Below are 17,066 nucleotides of genomic sequence, written 5' to 3' on the forward strand. Positions count from 1 at the left end.
TGAACTGTTAGGGTCACAAGCCCAGACCTGATCTATATAGATTTCAGCCTTTGCCAGTTGGCACTTATATGCTCACCTCAGCCAAGAGAGAGAGAGAGAGCCAAGAACTAGCATGGGCTGAAGAAAACTGTGGCTACTACTGGCTGAAGAGACTTATCAAAATGTACTTTTTTAAAACACACACACACACATTATTGTCAGGGTGTAGCAGTTGATGTCTATCCCATCTGGAGGACACGAGATCAGAAAAGGCTGTTTAGGAACAATATGTGTGTGCTAGGGGAAGTTGATGGCATTTCTGGAAGCCTTACCAACATCACAAGATAACCATCTTTGAAACTATGCAGCACTCAGTCATCTTGTGAAAGGTCTTTATGGTAACACCTGAATGACTGTATCAGAGTGCAGTATGGCTGACAAAAATGTATACTGGCATATCATTTGTTATCCGAGTCCTTCAGGAATAAGACCACTGAGAGGCTACCTGTACAAGTCAAGGAAAGTTATTGTTGGGTATTCCTGTCTTTGTTTCCCTTTCAATAAAATTATCTAAAAAATGGAATAAATAAATAATTGTTTTATTTAATGTGTGGGGAAGTAGGGTCCGAGTTAGCGTAGATGGGTGCTTTAAATAGCCACCTATCAAACTAATCACTTTGAACATAGATCAAGGAATGCTAAATCTTTTTCCAAGGTCTTGAGGAATGGGTAGTTAAGGTTGAGTCCTAGATTTGTGGAATCACAAGAATAAAAGCTCATAGTGTAGAATCCATGTTAAACATAATGTATAATGCTGAAGTTTATACATTTGCCCTCCAAATGTTTTGATTTATTTTTATGGGTTTTGTATATGTTATTGTCAGGCTATAATTGTCAATTTCATGCTTTCTACCTTCTCTCACAATAACCTTGAAAAACCATTGGCTTAAGGTCTGATAATGATTAGCTTAATCCTTTATGCTATAGAATAAGTAATGAATAATGGCCTTATTAAGAAACAGACATAAACCTCAGCTTCACAAACAACATATCAATATAATGTACTCTCATGAGGGGTCCTAACCATGAAAAAGTCAACATATTCTCAGTATTTTTTAAACAACAGAATACTTTGGTGCAAAAAAAATATTTTCATAATGTACACATTAAATTCCTGATCCTGTCAATGTAAAAATATCTCTTGAAGAGATCCTTTTCCTTATGTCATCCAAACACTAGAATTATGTCTTCAAACACCTTATCAACTGGCTTATCACATTGAAAAGCATAAAATAATTAAGTAAGAGAAATTCTTATGACTGTGTTCATTTATTTATATTAAATTTACAAATAAACCTTTCCACTTCAGAAAAATAATTAGGCAACTAAGGAACAGAGAAAGAATAAAAATAAGGTTTGATCAATAAAAACTGATCAAGTAAAATTATTTGAAGCTATATGAGTGTTTTATTTTTTGTAATGCCATTTGGTCCTATTGGGTCAGAGTTTGGAAACCAAAGCCCATCAATCCATGTCCACAACTAATCTAAACTCCATTTTGGTATTTTGTTTGCTTGACAAAGTCTCTGTTTCTTGCTGGATGTGTATGCTTAAAACAACTTTTTAGAAGTTACCTAAGTCATGATGCTGAACATTGTAGAATTCTCCCAATATTAAATGAGCATATAACAATAAGGTCCAGATTTAGCTGAGGAAAGGAGAACAGATCTGTCAGGATAACCTGGGTACGATAGATACTCAAGGACAGTTTACTTAAGATCCTCAGAATATCTTTTTTCCTATCAATAGGAAGGAAGGAAGGGAGAGACAGAGAGAGAAACGGAAGGAAGGAAAATGTGAGAAGATGTATGACATTTATGTCAATGTTCATTTTTGCAGGAAAATAATTTCCAAAAGATCACTCTCCATTTTGTATTCCACTTTAAAGATTCTTTTTTGCTTTTGTACAAGACTGCTTGTATTGTTTGATGAAAAATCTATTAATCTGAAAATAATTGCTTGCTTAAATTGATGATACTTGCTTGCCTACCAAGGTTTCAAAGATGCTGTGACATCATCTTCTTACTATTTGAAAACTGGGTCTTAAAACTAATTTTAAATGAAACAATTAAATGTTAGGTCTCATAAAATTCTTCTATCTCTCATTGTTTCCTCATCCAAATCTGTGTTGAAATGGCCCCATCATATCTAGTTTTCAGGACATTGGTAAAGATTTGATTATTTCATCAATCTGAATTGCTATGAATATCTCTCCAGATTATGAATTAATTTATTGTACACCTCACACTATGCCAAGGAAAGTTCTACTTTAAAACCCAAGGCCACATGGGCCCTGGAGGTCTATCTTGTTACAATTGCTGAAAATTAACAGAAAAATTACCAGGATACAGTCTGGGTCAGTCACTGGGACCAGATGTTTTGTCTTCTGAGCTTTCAGAGTCATGCTGGAGCCCATCCTCATAGAATTTCTCTGTTTGACGCTTCTCTGGAGGATGGACTCCAGCATACATCCAAAAGGTCAGAAGACAAAACCTCTGATTCCTATGACTGACCCAGATTGGATCCTGCAATGTTATCCTGAAACATTATATTCACTTTCATTTGTGAGAAAAATTTCGTTCCATTCTGAATTAGGAAGCACCTGAAAAATAGAGTATTTCCAACTATGGTACAGCAAAATGTTAGACTTCAAATTCCTGAATTCTTAGCATTAATCATGCTGTCTTGTAAATTTTACACACATGAAGATACCAGATACCCACCACTTCTGAAGAACAATGCTATTCTTTGAGAAGAGCATTGTTTCATAGTTTATGTTCTATAGTAGTTCTATAGTCATTATAATTCAAAATCATAAAAATTATAGAAACAGCAAGATTTAAGTCAATGACTTTTTCACAGAGAGAATAAATTTGACTAGAACCAAAGGTCAATGAATCAAGAATTGTTATGTCTGACTTGTAATCTCAAAGAAGTGTCAGATAACTACTAATGTTCTAATGTTTCAACCTCATTTATTTAGAGTTTGTTTCTAACAATTATGATAAAACATATTGGAGGATTAGAAACATGGTTAAAAATACTTTCCCAGTTTTTTTTTTACTTTTTACATTTTAGTTAAATAATCCTTAGTATTTGTCAGGTGTTGCTTCTTGGAAACAGAGATAAGTGAGGAGGCTATTCTTGACTTAATTCTGAGCAACACATAGCTGTTACATCAGAAAATACATTTGGTTAAGCTGCAGATTTCAACAAAAACAAATAAACTACCAATAACTGTAGGAACCTTAGAAGAACACGGGAAAATACAATACACAAGATGTTTGGATAACCCAAATGCAGTTTCTTGAAATAATCTTGTTATAGCACTCAACAAAAATGTTGAACAGCATAAACAGGTTCAGGGTGATTCAGAATGATAAATTATTCAGATTTATTTAACATTTTTATTCTTTGTTTGGAAAAGCTTCAGTACACTTGTTTGCAGTAAAGATTCCAACGTTCTATAACGCCTTCCAAAGGTCAGTCATTGTCTTATTGTCTTCTCTACTGTTTTTTTGTTGCTTTTCTTCCTGCAAATCTTGTTGGCCTGATGCATTTCAACTTCCTTGAGGTAAAGGAACAGAAAGGTTTCAAGGAATAATCAAGAAGTAGCTATTGCCTGGTGTAAAATTTAATCTCCAGCAGCATAGTAATGAAGTCAATTCAGCGAAAAAATCCACAAATAGCTCATTCTAAATTTTCTTTGTGTGGTGTCACCCCATTAATTATAATTCTTGAAATGTCAAGAAATATTTCTTATTTTCTTTATCTGAACCATGCATATTTTCCCTTGTTTCATTTTTCCTCTCAAATGGGTATTGGGGGGTGGGGGTGGGGAACCTAACCCGAGCTCTAGTACTGTACTTCTTTTACACAATGTCACAGCAAACAGTGTAACTTAAGAAAACAGCTTTAACATTTAGATAGATTTCAAATACCTCTAACTGCCCTCTACATAAGTACCAGAACATTTTACTCCATCCATTAAAAAAATCTCAAAATTTTTGTTCTTATTTAAAAGCAAAATATTTTTATCAGATCAAATTAAATTCGGTAGTAGGAAATAATGCCACAGAATTTCTATTTATGGTTAACAAGCAGCCCTATTTGCTTTCTGTATGGCTCAATGCTCCCCTCTTATCTGTGAGCCAGCAGAAAAATTAAATTGGCACAGAGCTTGCAATGCCAAACTCAGCTGTCAAGCTTCATTCCTTATTTGCCTTGCAGGGAAATCTGCCTTCCTTACAGCTTTTCAAAATCACCAACCAGCAGGAAAAGCACCCATCAATCACACCACTCTGGGAGAGTTTTGAGAGACTGCTAAACCTGCAGATTTAAACATTTGTAAGAAATAGTTCCCCTCTTCACTGCTAATTCTTCTCCCTATTTATGACCTGAGTCACTGAGATGGCAGGCTAAGAGAGAAAAGATTCCCACCAAATCTATGAACTAATCTTCATCAGGAAATCTGGCTCAGTCTCAATAGTTTATAATCTCAACAAGGATTTGGAAGAGTTGTACAAGGTCTCCTTCTCTCTTCTGCTTCATAGCACATCCCTGACTAAAATGCCCAATAAATGCTAAGTTGTTCCCAGTCCCTAAGGGTGACCTGTCACACTATCAATAAAATAGCTGGGGACACCAGAGCAGCTAAGAAAAACTTATGGTTCTGTGGAATAGGCCAGCTCAGGGAGCAAGGTAACAATATAAGGACATGGAGGATAAATGTGGTTCACCAGGTATGTTCATACTATGGTTAGATGCAAGTGGGGAAAAGCCCCATATATCAAGCCCCAATATCAAGTTATTCCTAAAATTTAAAGATTTCAAAAAGCTAGCTCCTAACATAGAGTGCTAGTCTGAAGAATATTCAGTAAGATATAAAAAGGGAAGTATTTAGCTACTATATCTTCCTGTCTGCAGATCTCCCCATTTATCTTTAGCATTTCTTCTCATTGCATTTAACTTTCTCAGGGCCATATAAATATTGATTTTAATTTTAAAAACCAAGGTTGAAAATTAATGAAACAAGACATTTGTACACTGCTGTCCTTGCATAAACTTATTTTTATCATATCTCCATAAAACCTAACTCCATTTCATTTTATGTGCCCCATGCATAAAATGGGAATTAGAATGTGTTGTCTCCTCAACTTGCTACAGTAAGAATTGGGGGGAAAATCATATGGTACCATCAGTTGTTGCATAACTTTTCTGGTCTCATTCTGCAGCCGATCTCAGGACATAAATGTTAAAAGTGAGAGATAGAGCGATATCAAAAAGCCACCTCCTACTTTTCCAAGACGGTCTCGGATTCTTCTCCTGGAACAGAAATTGTTTGATGATATGCTCCAGTGAATTCCTTCCCATATTGGTGTCTGATTTTCCTGGAGAATTAATTACTGGAGCATGTTGGTCATAGGAATTTTGGATTCCCAGGGCTTGGGTTAGGGTTACAGAAGTAAACTATTGATAGCAAGTCTGGTAATCATGACTCTGCTAATGTCTACATTTTTATGGTAAGTATATGTTTTGTGTCCTTTCCTTAGTGCATTTGTGCATAGCAGTGATGAAATGGCTGTCATTTTACAGAATTTTGCTTCCTCTCAATTGCTTGATCTGGAAACAAAATGCAGTGTCCTTGCTGCTGACAGACACTACAAGCTGTAGTAAGTAATGTCAGCATCAACAGCAGTTAAAATATTAAATATATCCAAAGAAAATTGGCAGTAGTTGGAAATCAAAATTGCTAAAGCTGAAATAGGAAAGTTGAAGCCTACATCATCATATGATAACAATCATTTATATAAAGAAAATGTTGGAGAATTTCCTTCCAATAAAACAATCTTTTAACATCTTATCATTCTGTTTGAAATAATTTACTTATTAACATAAAAATCTAAGTATAGACATCAATTATGAAGTAATACTCATATTTACTCTAATCATCTTCCCATGTAAACTCACTTAAATCAATTTCATTGGGTTAAAATCTTTTATATATTGATAGCCACAAGTGAAGACATATTTTAAAGAATTAAAGCAATTGAAATCCCAATTATTAATTATTACAAGTGTCTATAGAAACATTTAAGCCTGTAATACCTTTATGGGACTTATTTCAATTAACTGAATAACCTGATAATTACAAAACACTGAATGGTATCAGTGTTTAGATACAGAAAATATATAGCAATCAATGACATTTAATATATTATCAGTATATAGAAACAGTTTATATTAATTATAAACATGATTGTAGCCAAAAATTCTTGGTTGGTCTAATAAAATAGATCATCGTTTTCAGTACTAGAAAAGATAAGGGATATCCTTGATGAGTTCCATGAGACTTCTTAAAAAGTAAGGAAGTAATTCAATCTGTAAAACTACAGTTGGGGAAGTACCAATTTAACTGAGGAATCTAACCAAGGAAATTCAGATTTTATTTCAGAAATTTCCACTGCACAGTTTCAAAAGATTTTGCATGTTAAATGAGACCACTACACTGATTTCATTTTTTCTGAATGTGTCCAGAATATCAATTAGTAATCTATATTATCGTATACTTATTTTTACAAGGAAGACAACCAAGGATACCATCAGGGTTGCTTTCAATATTTTTATGTTAGTTTAACAAGAAAATGAGACAATAGTTTGCACAGTCAGAAGGATCTTCACCAGCCTTCAAAATATATGTCCCAATGAAAAAGGTCAGAATTTTTTTTAAAAAAAAGATTATTGATCTTAACACATTGGGACAAAGAGTTGAATACATTTTATTCAATTCAACATAATATCCATCCAAAATGGAACCTTTTCCAGTTTTTATTAATCATGTTTATTAATAGAAAGATTGTGCATAATATTAGCAAAAAACTGTGTTGTATTTAAAAATTAATTTCTTCCTGTGTTCTGTTTAACTTATTATTTTACAGTTCAGAATATTTTAAATGATTTATAGAGTTATACTATTTAATATTTTACCTTGCATTCTTACCAGTAAAATGCTATTGCTGCAACAGTTTTAGACAAGAGAAACTGACAAGTATGTCTTATATCTCGTTCCCAAAGGGAATTGAATTCCTGATTAGTACTCATAAAAACACTGCATAATTCTGGGGATGAATTATATAATGACACACTCTGGTGTAGATTGTTTTGCAGATGCTTTCTAAAGTTACTTAATTTTTCCCACAGATGTTCTTGGGTTCTTTTATTTTTTACAAAGTAAAAGCAAAAATACGATTCACAGAACTATAAATTTACAGAATGTTTGTAAAAAAAAAACTTTCAGACTTTTGCTGCATCTGTTTTATAAAAAGCGAATCCATTAATAAAACAATTATTTATATATGCCATCTGGAAAACATGGATAGCAAGGTTCCAATAAACACACCCAACCGAATCAACACTCTAAGGCAGCCATAATCCTCAAAGCATAGATTTATTAGGCATGTCATCTTGGCACATGATGGGGAAAACCTGACTGAAGAACCCAAGGTTTTCCCCACTCAAATCAAAACCCCAAAGTTCTTTCCCCCAGGTCACACGTCCATCACATGGTCCAAACAAGTCACACCCACCATCCTGGCTGATTTTGGTTCATGCCTCTCCAACATCCTTGGCTGCCAAGGGAAAGAATGTTGTTTTGGCTATACATCTTCAGCTATCTTTACCTTCCCCCTCATGTTCCCACAGCTCCAGCTGGCCTTGCTGTGGCAGCCCTGAAGATGCTCCCAAAATGGCTTCAGCTCAAAATGGCTTCAGGGATGACAATCAATTTCTTCTAGGAATTGATATGGTTTCTGGAGTGTGATCTAGTATGACTACCAGGCTGATATTACATATATTAATCTAATCAACTAAGAAGCAAGATATCCAAAAATTATACAATCAGGAACAACTTAACATAGAACTGAAAAAAGTACAAGGGGTCCTCATTTAACAATCACTTGTTCAGTAACCATTAAAACTTGTGATGGCTCTGAACAAGTGATATTCATGACTGATCCGTAGCAACCCCACAGTCGTGTGATCACAATCCAGGTGCTCAGCCACCAGCCTGGATTTCAACCCCCAGTCATATGTTGTGAATTGCCACCTTCTCTGCCAGCTTCCCATGACAAAGTCAATGGTAGAGCAACAGAAAGTGAAAGTCACAATCATGTGAGGTCCTTGGTTAATGATCCAAGGTGATTCGCTCATTGATGATAACCTGACTCTTTTACCCTTCTGGTTCCAATTAACATTATTGAGTAATCACAGTGTCTGCATGTTCTTATAGCAAAATATCTAAAGGTCACAATAGATCCACCAAATTATTGTTTTAAATGTATTTATCATATTTAGAAATTGCCTATTTCCCTCACAGAGGAGACCTGGGATGGATTAAACTCCAGCTTGTATCTAGTAACGTTTTCCATGTATAAGAATTACATTTAGGTGAGGTAGTATTACAATCCAATAAAGACTCTAAAAATGTATTAAGATTGCCAGCCATAATGATCTTAGACATAGCCAAAATAAAAGAGTATTCAGAATATATGTGTAATGTATCCCACAAATGATGGGGCTTTTCACTGGTGACTTTTAGCGGGCTTTTACATAATGGTCTCTTGAATCTTTATTAGGGCAGATAAATCAAGTAAGCAAAGAAGGGAGAAAGCAGAAGGTGTTTCCTTACAGCAAACCTACCCAGCAGAGATGTTCTCTCCATTGCAGAAGAGGAGAAAAAAGCAACGGAGGGGTACAGGAAAGCAGAATTGTCCCTTGCAGACTAGTCAGAGAAGAAAGCAGAACCAGCAGAGACTATGGTCAGAGAAGTCAAGAGGAAGAGCATAGAACAATAAAACAAATTGGGCAAAAAAATCAGGATGGACAAGACAGGCTACAGAGAAAAAAGGATTTTGGACTGTTGACTCAGGAGAGTGCAACCTATTTGACATGCCCTGCATTCGCAACACTGAAAACCCATATCAGAGACAGCTTTCAAAGGTATCCCTAGGACAGAAGTTTTAGTGGCATCTATGGCAGAGGGGAAGGCAATGGGGCAGAATGATGAAAGCAGCAAGATCCTATAAATGTTTGTGACTTTTTGGAAATGTGTTTTGCATGAAATAAAGAAGCTAAAGGCTAATTGTGCAGCACAAACTCCAGCTTTAGAAACTAAATATTGATTTCTAATAGGGTTTTTTCCTTCCTCATTCTATTTCAGTACTGCAAGTTTTTCTTTTTCTGCTGTTAAATGGTAAAATTGTACATTTGTTTGCTGTTCACAGTGAAAAAATAGTTCTTATTGGATTTATCTGAGAGGGAGCTAGAAATTGATCCAACAGAACCCTCAATCTGGATGGAGGCATCACATTAACACCAAATTTATTTTTAAAAGAATCATGTAAGGTAATTGGGAACAGTCCATTGGTTTTTTTTTTGGTTTTTTTTTGCAAAAGCCAGATCCTGAGCCTCAGTGGGGGGTGAGGGGAATACAAAAAAAGTACAACTACAATGTTTCTCTTTTTTTAATAACTTAGAAAAGCTACCTGTGTTTCTGTAATAAATTAAACATTATGACCCAGTGTTGTAATCACATTTTCTTTCTTTTTGTAGAAGCTAAATCTTGATTTAGCATCCATTTATGGCTGTTTAAAATTCACATGATCAGCACCTATCGCTGGGTGGTATTGGCTAGGGCTCTGGATTTGAATTCTTCCATGGACAGGTTTGCAATGACGGGTGACAGTGGTGACAAAGATACAAGCAAATTGAAGGAGCCTCTATGGGATCATCGATGTTCCCTCTCGGCTATTTTTCTCAATGGTCTCCATGTCAACCATTATTTCCACTGATAAATGCATATTGGTTTGGTATCTAAGGAACAGTCCTTGTTATTTGGCCCCATGGAAAAGAAAACCTAAACAATTTCCTAACACACCTAAACAGCACACACCCCAAAATCAAATTCACCATGGAAACGGAAACAAACAAACAACTACCATTCTTAGATGTACTAATCTACAAAAAAACAGATGGCACATTAGGACACACCATATACCAGAAGAAAACACACACCAACCGCTACCTCAACGCCCAATCCCACCACCACCCAGCACAGATAAACTCCATGGCCAAAACACTAATTGCTAGAACCAAACGCCTGGCAGACAAGACACACATAAAGACTGAACTATGCACCCTGATTAAAGTACTGACAGCCAACGGCTTTCACAAAAGCAAAATCACAGGTCTGATCCACAAAAACACACTGAAACATAATGGAGACCTAGAAGATGAACAGACCTATGGAACAGCTGTCCTGCCCTATATAGGAGGTACTACAGACAAAATCAGTAAGTTACTACACAGGCATCACATCAAGACTGCCTTCAAAACAGACAGAAAAATAGCAGCCATCCTAAGAAACCACAAAGATAAAATTGACCTGGAAAACCAAGGCATATATGAAGTCCTCTGTGCATCATGCCCTGCCACATACATTGGACAGACCAATAGAAGAATAAGTACTCGCCTAGATGAACACAAAAATGCAGTAAAAAAGCTGGAACACACTTCCTCACTAGTCCAACACATGAAAGCCACAGGTCATAGCATCGACTTCAATGGCACCAAAACCCTAGCCACTATAGCCCCAGCCCCACTGTAGCCCCAGCTACAGAATTATCAGAGAAGCCATAGAGATTGAAAAAAGACCTGAAAGCATGAATAGAAGAGATGACTCCACCAGACTGTCAATTATCTGGAAGCCTGCACTCTCAAACAAAAAAATCTCCACACCACAAGCCAGGCAAACACCTGGGCACAAACAGAACCCCCCTGATACCTCCAGCTCAAACACACCCCAACCAGGCACCCAGATGAAACCTATCTTCCTAATAAATGATAGCCGTCCGTTTACTCGGAGTCAAGCTGCACTAAAAGCCTCCAATACAGGAAACACAATGTTGCCAGCCAATCAAGACAAAAAAAGCCACAAAACAGACAGAAGATATTAGAAACACCAATCAAGTAGAACACAGCAAACTCCAAGACCAATAAACACAGACCAAGACTCCCAACCAATCAGGATGAAGAAAAAACCATTCTGGCACAGAAGATGGCTAGCACCAAATTTAAAACAGAAATGGCTGTGAAAGTCTGACTCACAGACGAACACAATACAGAAGCCTGATGATGGCAGATGAGATTCTGCCGAAAGTTAAAGTTGCTACAACTTTAAAAGCACAACTATAATGATGCGGGATATATATATATATATATATATATATATATATATATATATATATATATATATATATATATATATATATATATATATATATATATGTTTTCTTAAGTTTTAGCATGGTACTTACATGTATGGTGTTCGGCTTGGTTGGGTATTTTCCCACGTCATTGTAGTTGTTCTTTTAAAGTTGTAGCAACGTTTCAGCAGAATCTCATCTGCCATCATCAGGCTTCTGTATTGTGTCCGTCTGTGAGTCAGACTTTTACAGTGGTTTCAGATTTGAATTTGGGGCAGCCTATTGCTGTGCCAGAATGGTTTTTTTCTTCTTCATCCTGATTGGTTGGGAGTCTTGGTCTGTGTTTATTGGTCTCGGAGTTTGCTGTGTTCTGCTTGATTGGTGTCTCTAATATCTTCTGTCTGTTTTTGGCTCTTTTTGTATCTTGATTGGCTGGCAGCATTGTGTTGCTTTAATGGAGGCCTTTAGTGCAGCTTGGCCGGGTAAATGGACGGCTATCATTAGTTAGGAAGCTGGGTTTCATCTGGGTGCCTGGTTGGGATGTGTTTGAGCTGGAGGTATCAGGGGATCTGTTTGTGCCCAGGTGTTTGCCTGGCTTGTGGTGTGGAGATTTTTTGTTTGTGAGTGCAGGCTTCCAAATGATTGACAGCCTGGTGGAATCATCTCTTCTATTCATGCTTTCTGGTCTTTTTCAATCTCTATGGCTTCTCTGATGATTCTGTGATTAGGGTTTTCTATAGTGGCCAGGGTTTTGGTGCCATTGAAGTTGATGCTATGACCTGTGGCTTCCATGTGTTGGACTAGTGAGGAAGTGTGTTCCAGCTTTTTGACTGCATTTTTGTGTTCATCCAGGCGGGTGCTTATTCTTCTATTGGTCTGTCCAATGTATGTGGCCGGGCATGATGCACAGGGGACTTCGTATATGCCTTGGTTTTCCAGGTCAATTTTATCTTTGGGGTTGCTAAGGATGGCTGCTATTTTTCTGTCTGTTTTGAAGGCAGTCCTGATGTGATGTCTGTGTAGTACCTTACTAATTTTGTCTGTAGTACCTCTTATGTAGGGCAGGACAGCTGTTCCATAGGTCTGTTCATCTTCTGGGTCTCTATTATGTTTCAGTGTGTTTTTGTGGATCAAGCTGGTGATTTTGCTTTTGTGGAAGCCGTTGGCTGTCAGTACTTTAGTCAGGGTGCATAGTTCAGTCTTAATGTGTGTCTTGTCTGCCAGGTGTTTGGTTCTGGTAATTAGTGTTTTAGCCACGGAGTTTATCTGTGCTGGGTGGTGGTGGGATTGGGCGTTGAGGTAGCGGTTGGTGTGGGTTTTCTTCTGGTATATGGTGTGTCCTAGTGTGCCATCTGTTTTTTGTAGATTAGTACATCTAGGAATGGTAGTTGTTTGTTTGTTTCTGTTTCCATGGTGAACTTGATTTTGGGGTGTGCGCTGTTTAGGTGTGTTAGGAAATTGTTTAGGTTTTCTTGTCCATGGGGCCAAATCACGAATGTGTCATCGATGTATCTTAACCATAGTTTGGGTTTGAGGATGGCATTGGCCAGGGCTCTGGATTCGAATTCTTCCATGAACAGGTTTGCAATGACAGGTGACAGTGGTGATCCCATGGGAGCTCCTTCTATTTGTTTGTATCTTTGTCCTTTGTATATGAAATATGTGTTGGTTAAGCAGTGTTCTGTTAGTTCCATGAGGTGTTTAGCTGGTTGGTATTTATTTTTGATGATTTCAAGGGTCTCTTTTATCGGGACTTGAGTGAATAGTGAAACCACGTCAAAACTTACAAGCAGATCTTCTTGCTCCACGTGTAGATCTTTGATCATTTCCAAGAGTGGTATGAGTTTTTTACATGAGAAGCTGCTGTTTCAGCATGGGGCTGTAGCTCTTTTGCTAGGTGTTTAGCTAGGTTTTGTAGTGGTGCTCCTCTGGAGCTGACTATGGGTCTGAGAGGTATGCCTTCTTTGTGTATTTTTGGGAGGCTGTATAGTTTGGGGCATCTGGAAGATTTCTATCTGGGTATGATCGCGTGTTGGATCTCTTTGCTTATGTGGCTGGTTATAATTTTCTTCTTGGTTAATTTTTTCCAGATATGTGGTTGGGTCTGTGTTTATGGTATAGCACCCCAAAAAATCCCCACAGAATCCATCATATGTGAAGTAGAATCCAGCCTAACTAAATTAAATACAGATGAAGCTGATAAAATAAGACACCAAGTTACCAACATCTTATGCACAAGCAAACCACCAAAAAGCAACTTACAGAAAAATGAAATCAAAGCACTACAAACCCTAAAAAGAGATAGCAGCATAATCATCCTCCCAGCAGACAAAGGGAATGCCACTGTAGTAATGGACAGAAAAGACTACGAAACAAAATTGACAGACCTACTCCAAGACTCCACATACAAACCCATAAACACAGACCCAACCACATATCTGGAAAAATTAACCAAGAAGAAAATTATAACCAGCCACATAAGCAAAGAGATCCAACACGCGATCATACCCAGAGAGAAATCTTCCAGATGCCCCAAACTATACGGCCTCCCAAAAATACACAAAGAAGGCATACCTCTCAGACCCATAGTCAGCTCCAGAGGAGCACCACTACAAAACCTAGCTAAACACCTAGCAAAAGAGCTACAGCCCCATGCTGAAACAGCAGCTTCTCATGTAAAAAACTCATACCACTTCTTGGAAATGATCAAAGATCTACACGTGGAGCAAGAAGATCTGCTTGTAAGTTTTGACGTGGTTTCACTATTCACTCAAGTCCCGATAAAAGAGACCCTTGAAATCATCAAAAATAAATACCAACCAGCTAAACACCTCATGGAACTAACAGAACACTGCTTAACCAACACATATTTCATATACAAAGGACAAAGATACAAACAAATAGAAGGAGCTCCCATGGGATCACCACTGTCACCTGTCATTGCAAACCTGTTCATGGAAGAATTCGAATCCAGAGCCCTGGCCAATGCCATCCTCAAACCCAAACTATGGTTAAGATACATCGATGACACATTCGTGATTTGGCTCCATGGACAAGAAAACCTAAACAATTTCCTAACACACCTAAACAGCGCACACCCCAAAATCAAGTTCACCATGGAAACAGAAACAAACAAACAACTACCATTCCTAGATGTACTAATCTACAAAAAACAGATGGCACACTAGGACACACCATATACCAGAAGAAAACCCACACCAACCGCTACCTCAACGCCCAATCCCACCACCACCCAGCACAGATAAACTCCGTGGCTAGAACACTAATTACCAGAACCAAACGCCTGGCAGACAAGACACACATTAAGACTGAACTATGCACCCTGACTAAAGTACTGACAGCCAACGGCTTCCACAAAAGCAAAATCACCAGCTTGATCCACAAAACACACTGAAACATAATAGAGACCCAGAAGATGAACAGACCTATGGAACAGCTGTCCTGCCCTACATAAGAGGTACTACAGACAAAATTAGTAAGGTACTACACAGACATCACATCAGGACTGCCTTCAAAACAGACAGAAAAATAGCAGCCATCCTTAGCAACCCCAAAGATAAAATTGACCTGGAAAACCAAGGCATATACGAAGTCCCCTGTGCATCATGCCCGGCCACATACATTGGACAGACCAATAGAAGAATAAGCACCCGCCTGGATGAACACAAAAATGCAGTCAAAAAGCTGGAACACACTTCCTCACTAGTCCAACACATGGAAGCCACAGGTCATAGCATCAACTTCAATGGCACCAAAACCCTGGCCACTATAGAAAACCCTAATCACAGAATCATCAGAGAAGCCATAGAGATTGAAAAAGACCAGAAAGCATGAATAGAAGAGATGATTCCACCAGGCTGTCAATCATTTGGAAGCCTGCACTCACAAACAAAAATCTCCACACCACAAGCCAGGCAAACACCTGGGCACAAACAGATCCCCCTGATACCTCCAGCTCAAACACATCCCAACCAGGCACCCAGATGAAACCCAGCTTCCTAACTAATGATAGCCGTCCATTTACCCGAAGCCAAGCTGCACTAAAGGCCTCCATTAAAGCAACACAATGCTGCCAGCCAATCAAGATACAAAAAGAGCCAAAAACAGACAGAAGATATTAGAGACACCAATCAAGCAGAACACAGCAAACTCCGAGACCAATAAACACAGACCAAGACTCCCAACCAATCAGGATGAAGAAGAAAAAACCATTCTGGCACAGCAATAGGCTGCCCCAAATTCAAATCTGAAACCACTGTAAAAGTCTGACTCACAGACGGACACAATACAGAAGCCTGATGATGGCAGATGAGATTCTGCTGAAACGTTGCTACAACTTTAAAAGAACAACTACAATGACGTGGGAAAATACCCGAACCAAGCCGAACACCATACATGTAAGTACCGCTAAAACTTAAGAAAACATATATATATATATATATATATATATATGATACAGCTGCTGTAATAAAAATAAATCCATTTTCAAAGCTTCTCATTTTCGTATCTGAATAATAATTTGTTATTTATTTTTTAATACTGGCTTGAACTATTGATCACTTTCTCCTAATCTTTGGATCTAGATACAGTAGATCTTTCCATTATTTGGTTGTTTCCCTCTCGGCTATTTTTCTCAATGGTCTTCATGTCAACCATTATTTCCACTGATAAATGCATATTGGTTTGGTATCTAAGGAACAGTCCTTGCTACAAGAGATACTTTCTTTATATCAGTTTGGATAAATAATATTTTTTTCTTAGTGGAGAGAAAAATTAAAATACTGAATAGGGGGCTGCTTGGAAGGATGGCTTAATGGTGAAGCAGAACATCAAGCATGTGTTATTCTGGGTAGCTGACCACATGGAGGAGAGAGAAAGAGATATTTATACCAGTGGTCCCCAACCTTTTTTGTACCAGGGACCAGTTTCAAGCACAAACACTTTTTCAAGGACCGGGGGAAGAATGAGTTTGGTGGTTTGCTTGCAGACGTTTCATTACCTGACTAGGTAACATCTGATGTTGTTACCTAGTCGGGTAATAAAACGTCTGCCAGCAAACCACCAAGTTCAGGAAGCGCCTCGGCCCTGAGCCCCATCCCTCAGGTGTCTCCCTCCCTCCCTCAGGTGTCTGCCTCGTTCCTCTCTCAGTCGCTCTCTCGCTGCTCCACCAGCCCAGGAAGAAACTGCTTCAAAGAAGCCGGGTGTGTGTGGCTTTTCCTGTCGCCGCAGCTCCTCCGAAGCGCCCGTTTACCCCCACGCCCCACGCACGCCCGCGCGCGGTTCAATCCACAGTGCTCCGTTCTGCCTGCCTGCCTGCCTTCTTCGTTTCGGAGCAGGTTCGGCTGATAAAAAGAGGCGAATAGTTATTATTATTCTCACCAGAAACGAAGAAGGCAGGCAGGCAGGCAGAACGGAGCACTGTGGATTGAACCACGCGCGGGCGGGCGGGGTGGGGGTGAACGGGTGCTTCGGAGGAGCTGCGCTGACAGGAAAAGCCACCCTGCTGGCTTCTTTGAAGCAGTTTCTTCCTGGGCTGGTGGAGCAGCGAGAGAGCGACTGAGAGAGGAACGAGGCGGGAGGAAATCGAAGCTGCTGAGCCAGAGAGCAGGACAGGCTTTGGTTGCTTCCTCCCTCCCCTTCTCTCATTTGTGTCCTTGATCCCCGATCCCAGCAGCATTCACCGAAGGCGAAGAAAGCCGCCATTTTTTTAATTTTTTTTCTTTGCGGCCCGGTACAGAGTGCTCC

Source organism: Notechis scutatus, chromosome 5 (assembly GCF_049901735.1).
Source record: "Notechis scutatus isolate UNSWTSFEM ecotype Mainland chromosome 5, rNotScu1.2, whole genome shotgun sequence".
In the NCBI taxonomy this organism is placed as follows: Eukaryota; Metazoa; Chordata; class Lepidosauria; order Squamata; family Elapidae; genus Notechis; species Notechis scutatus.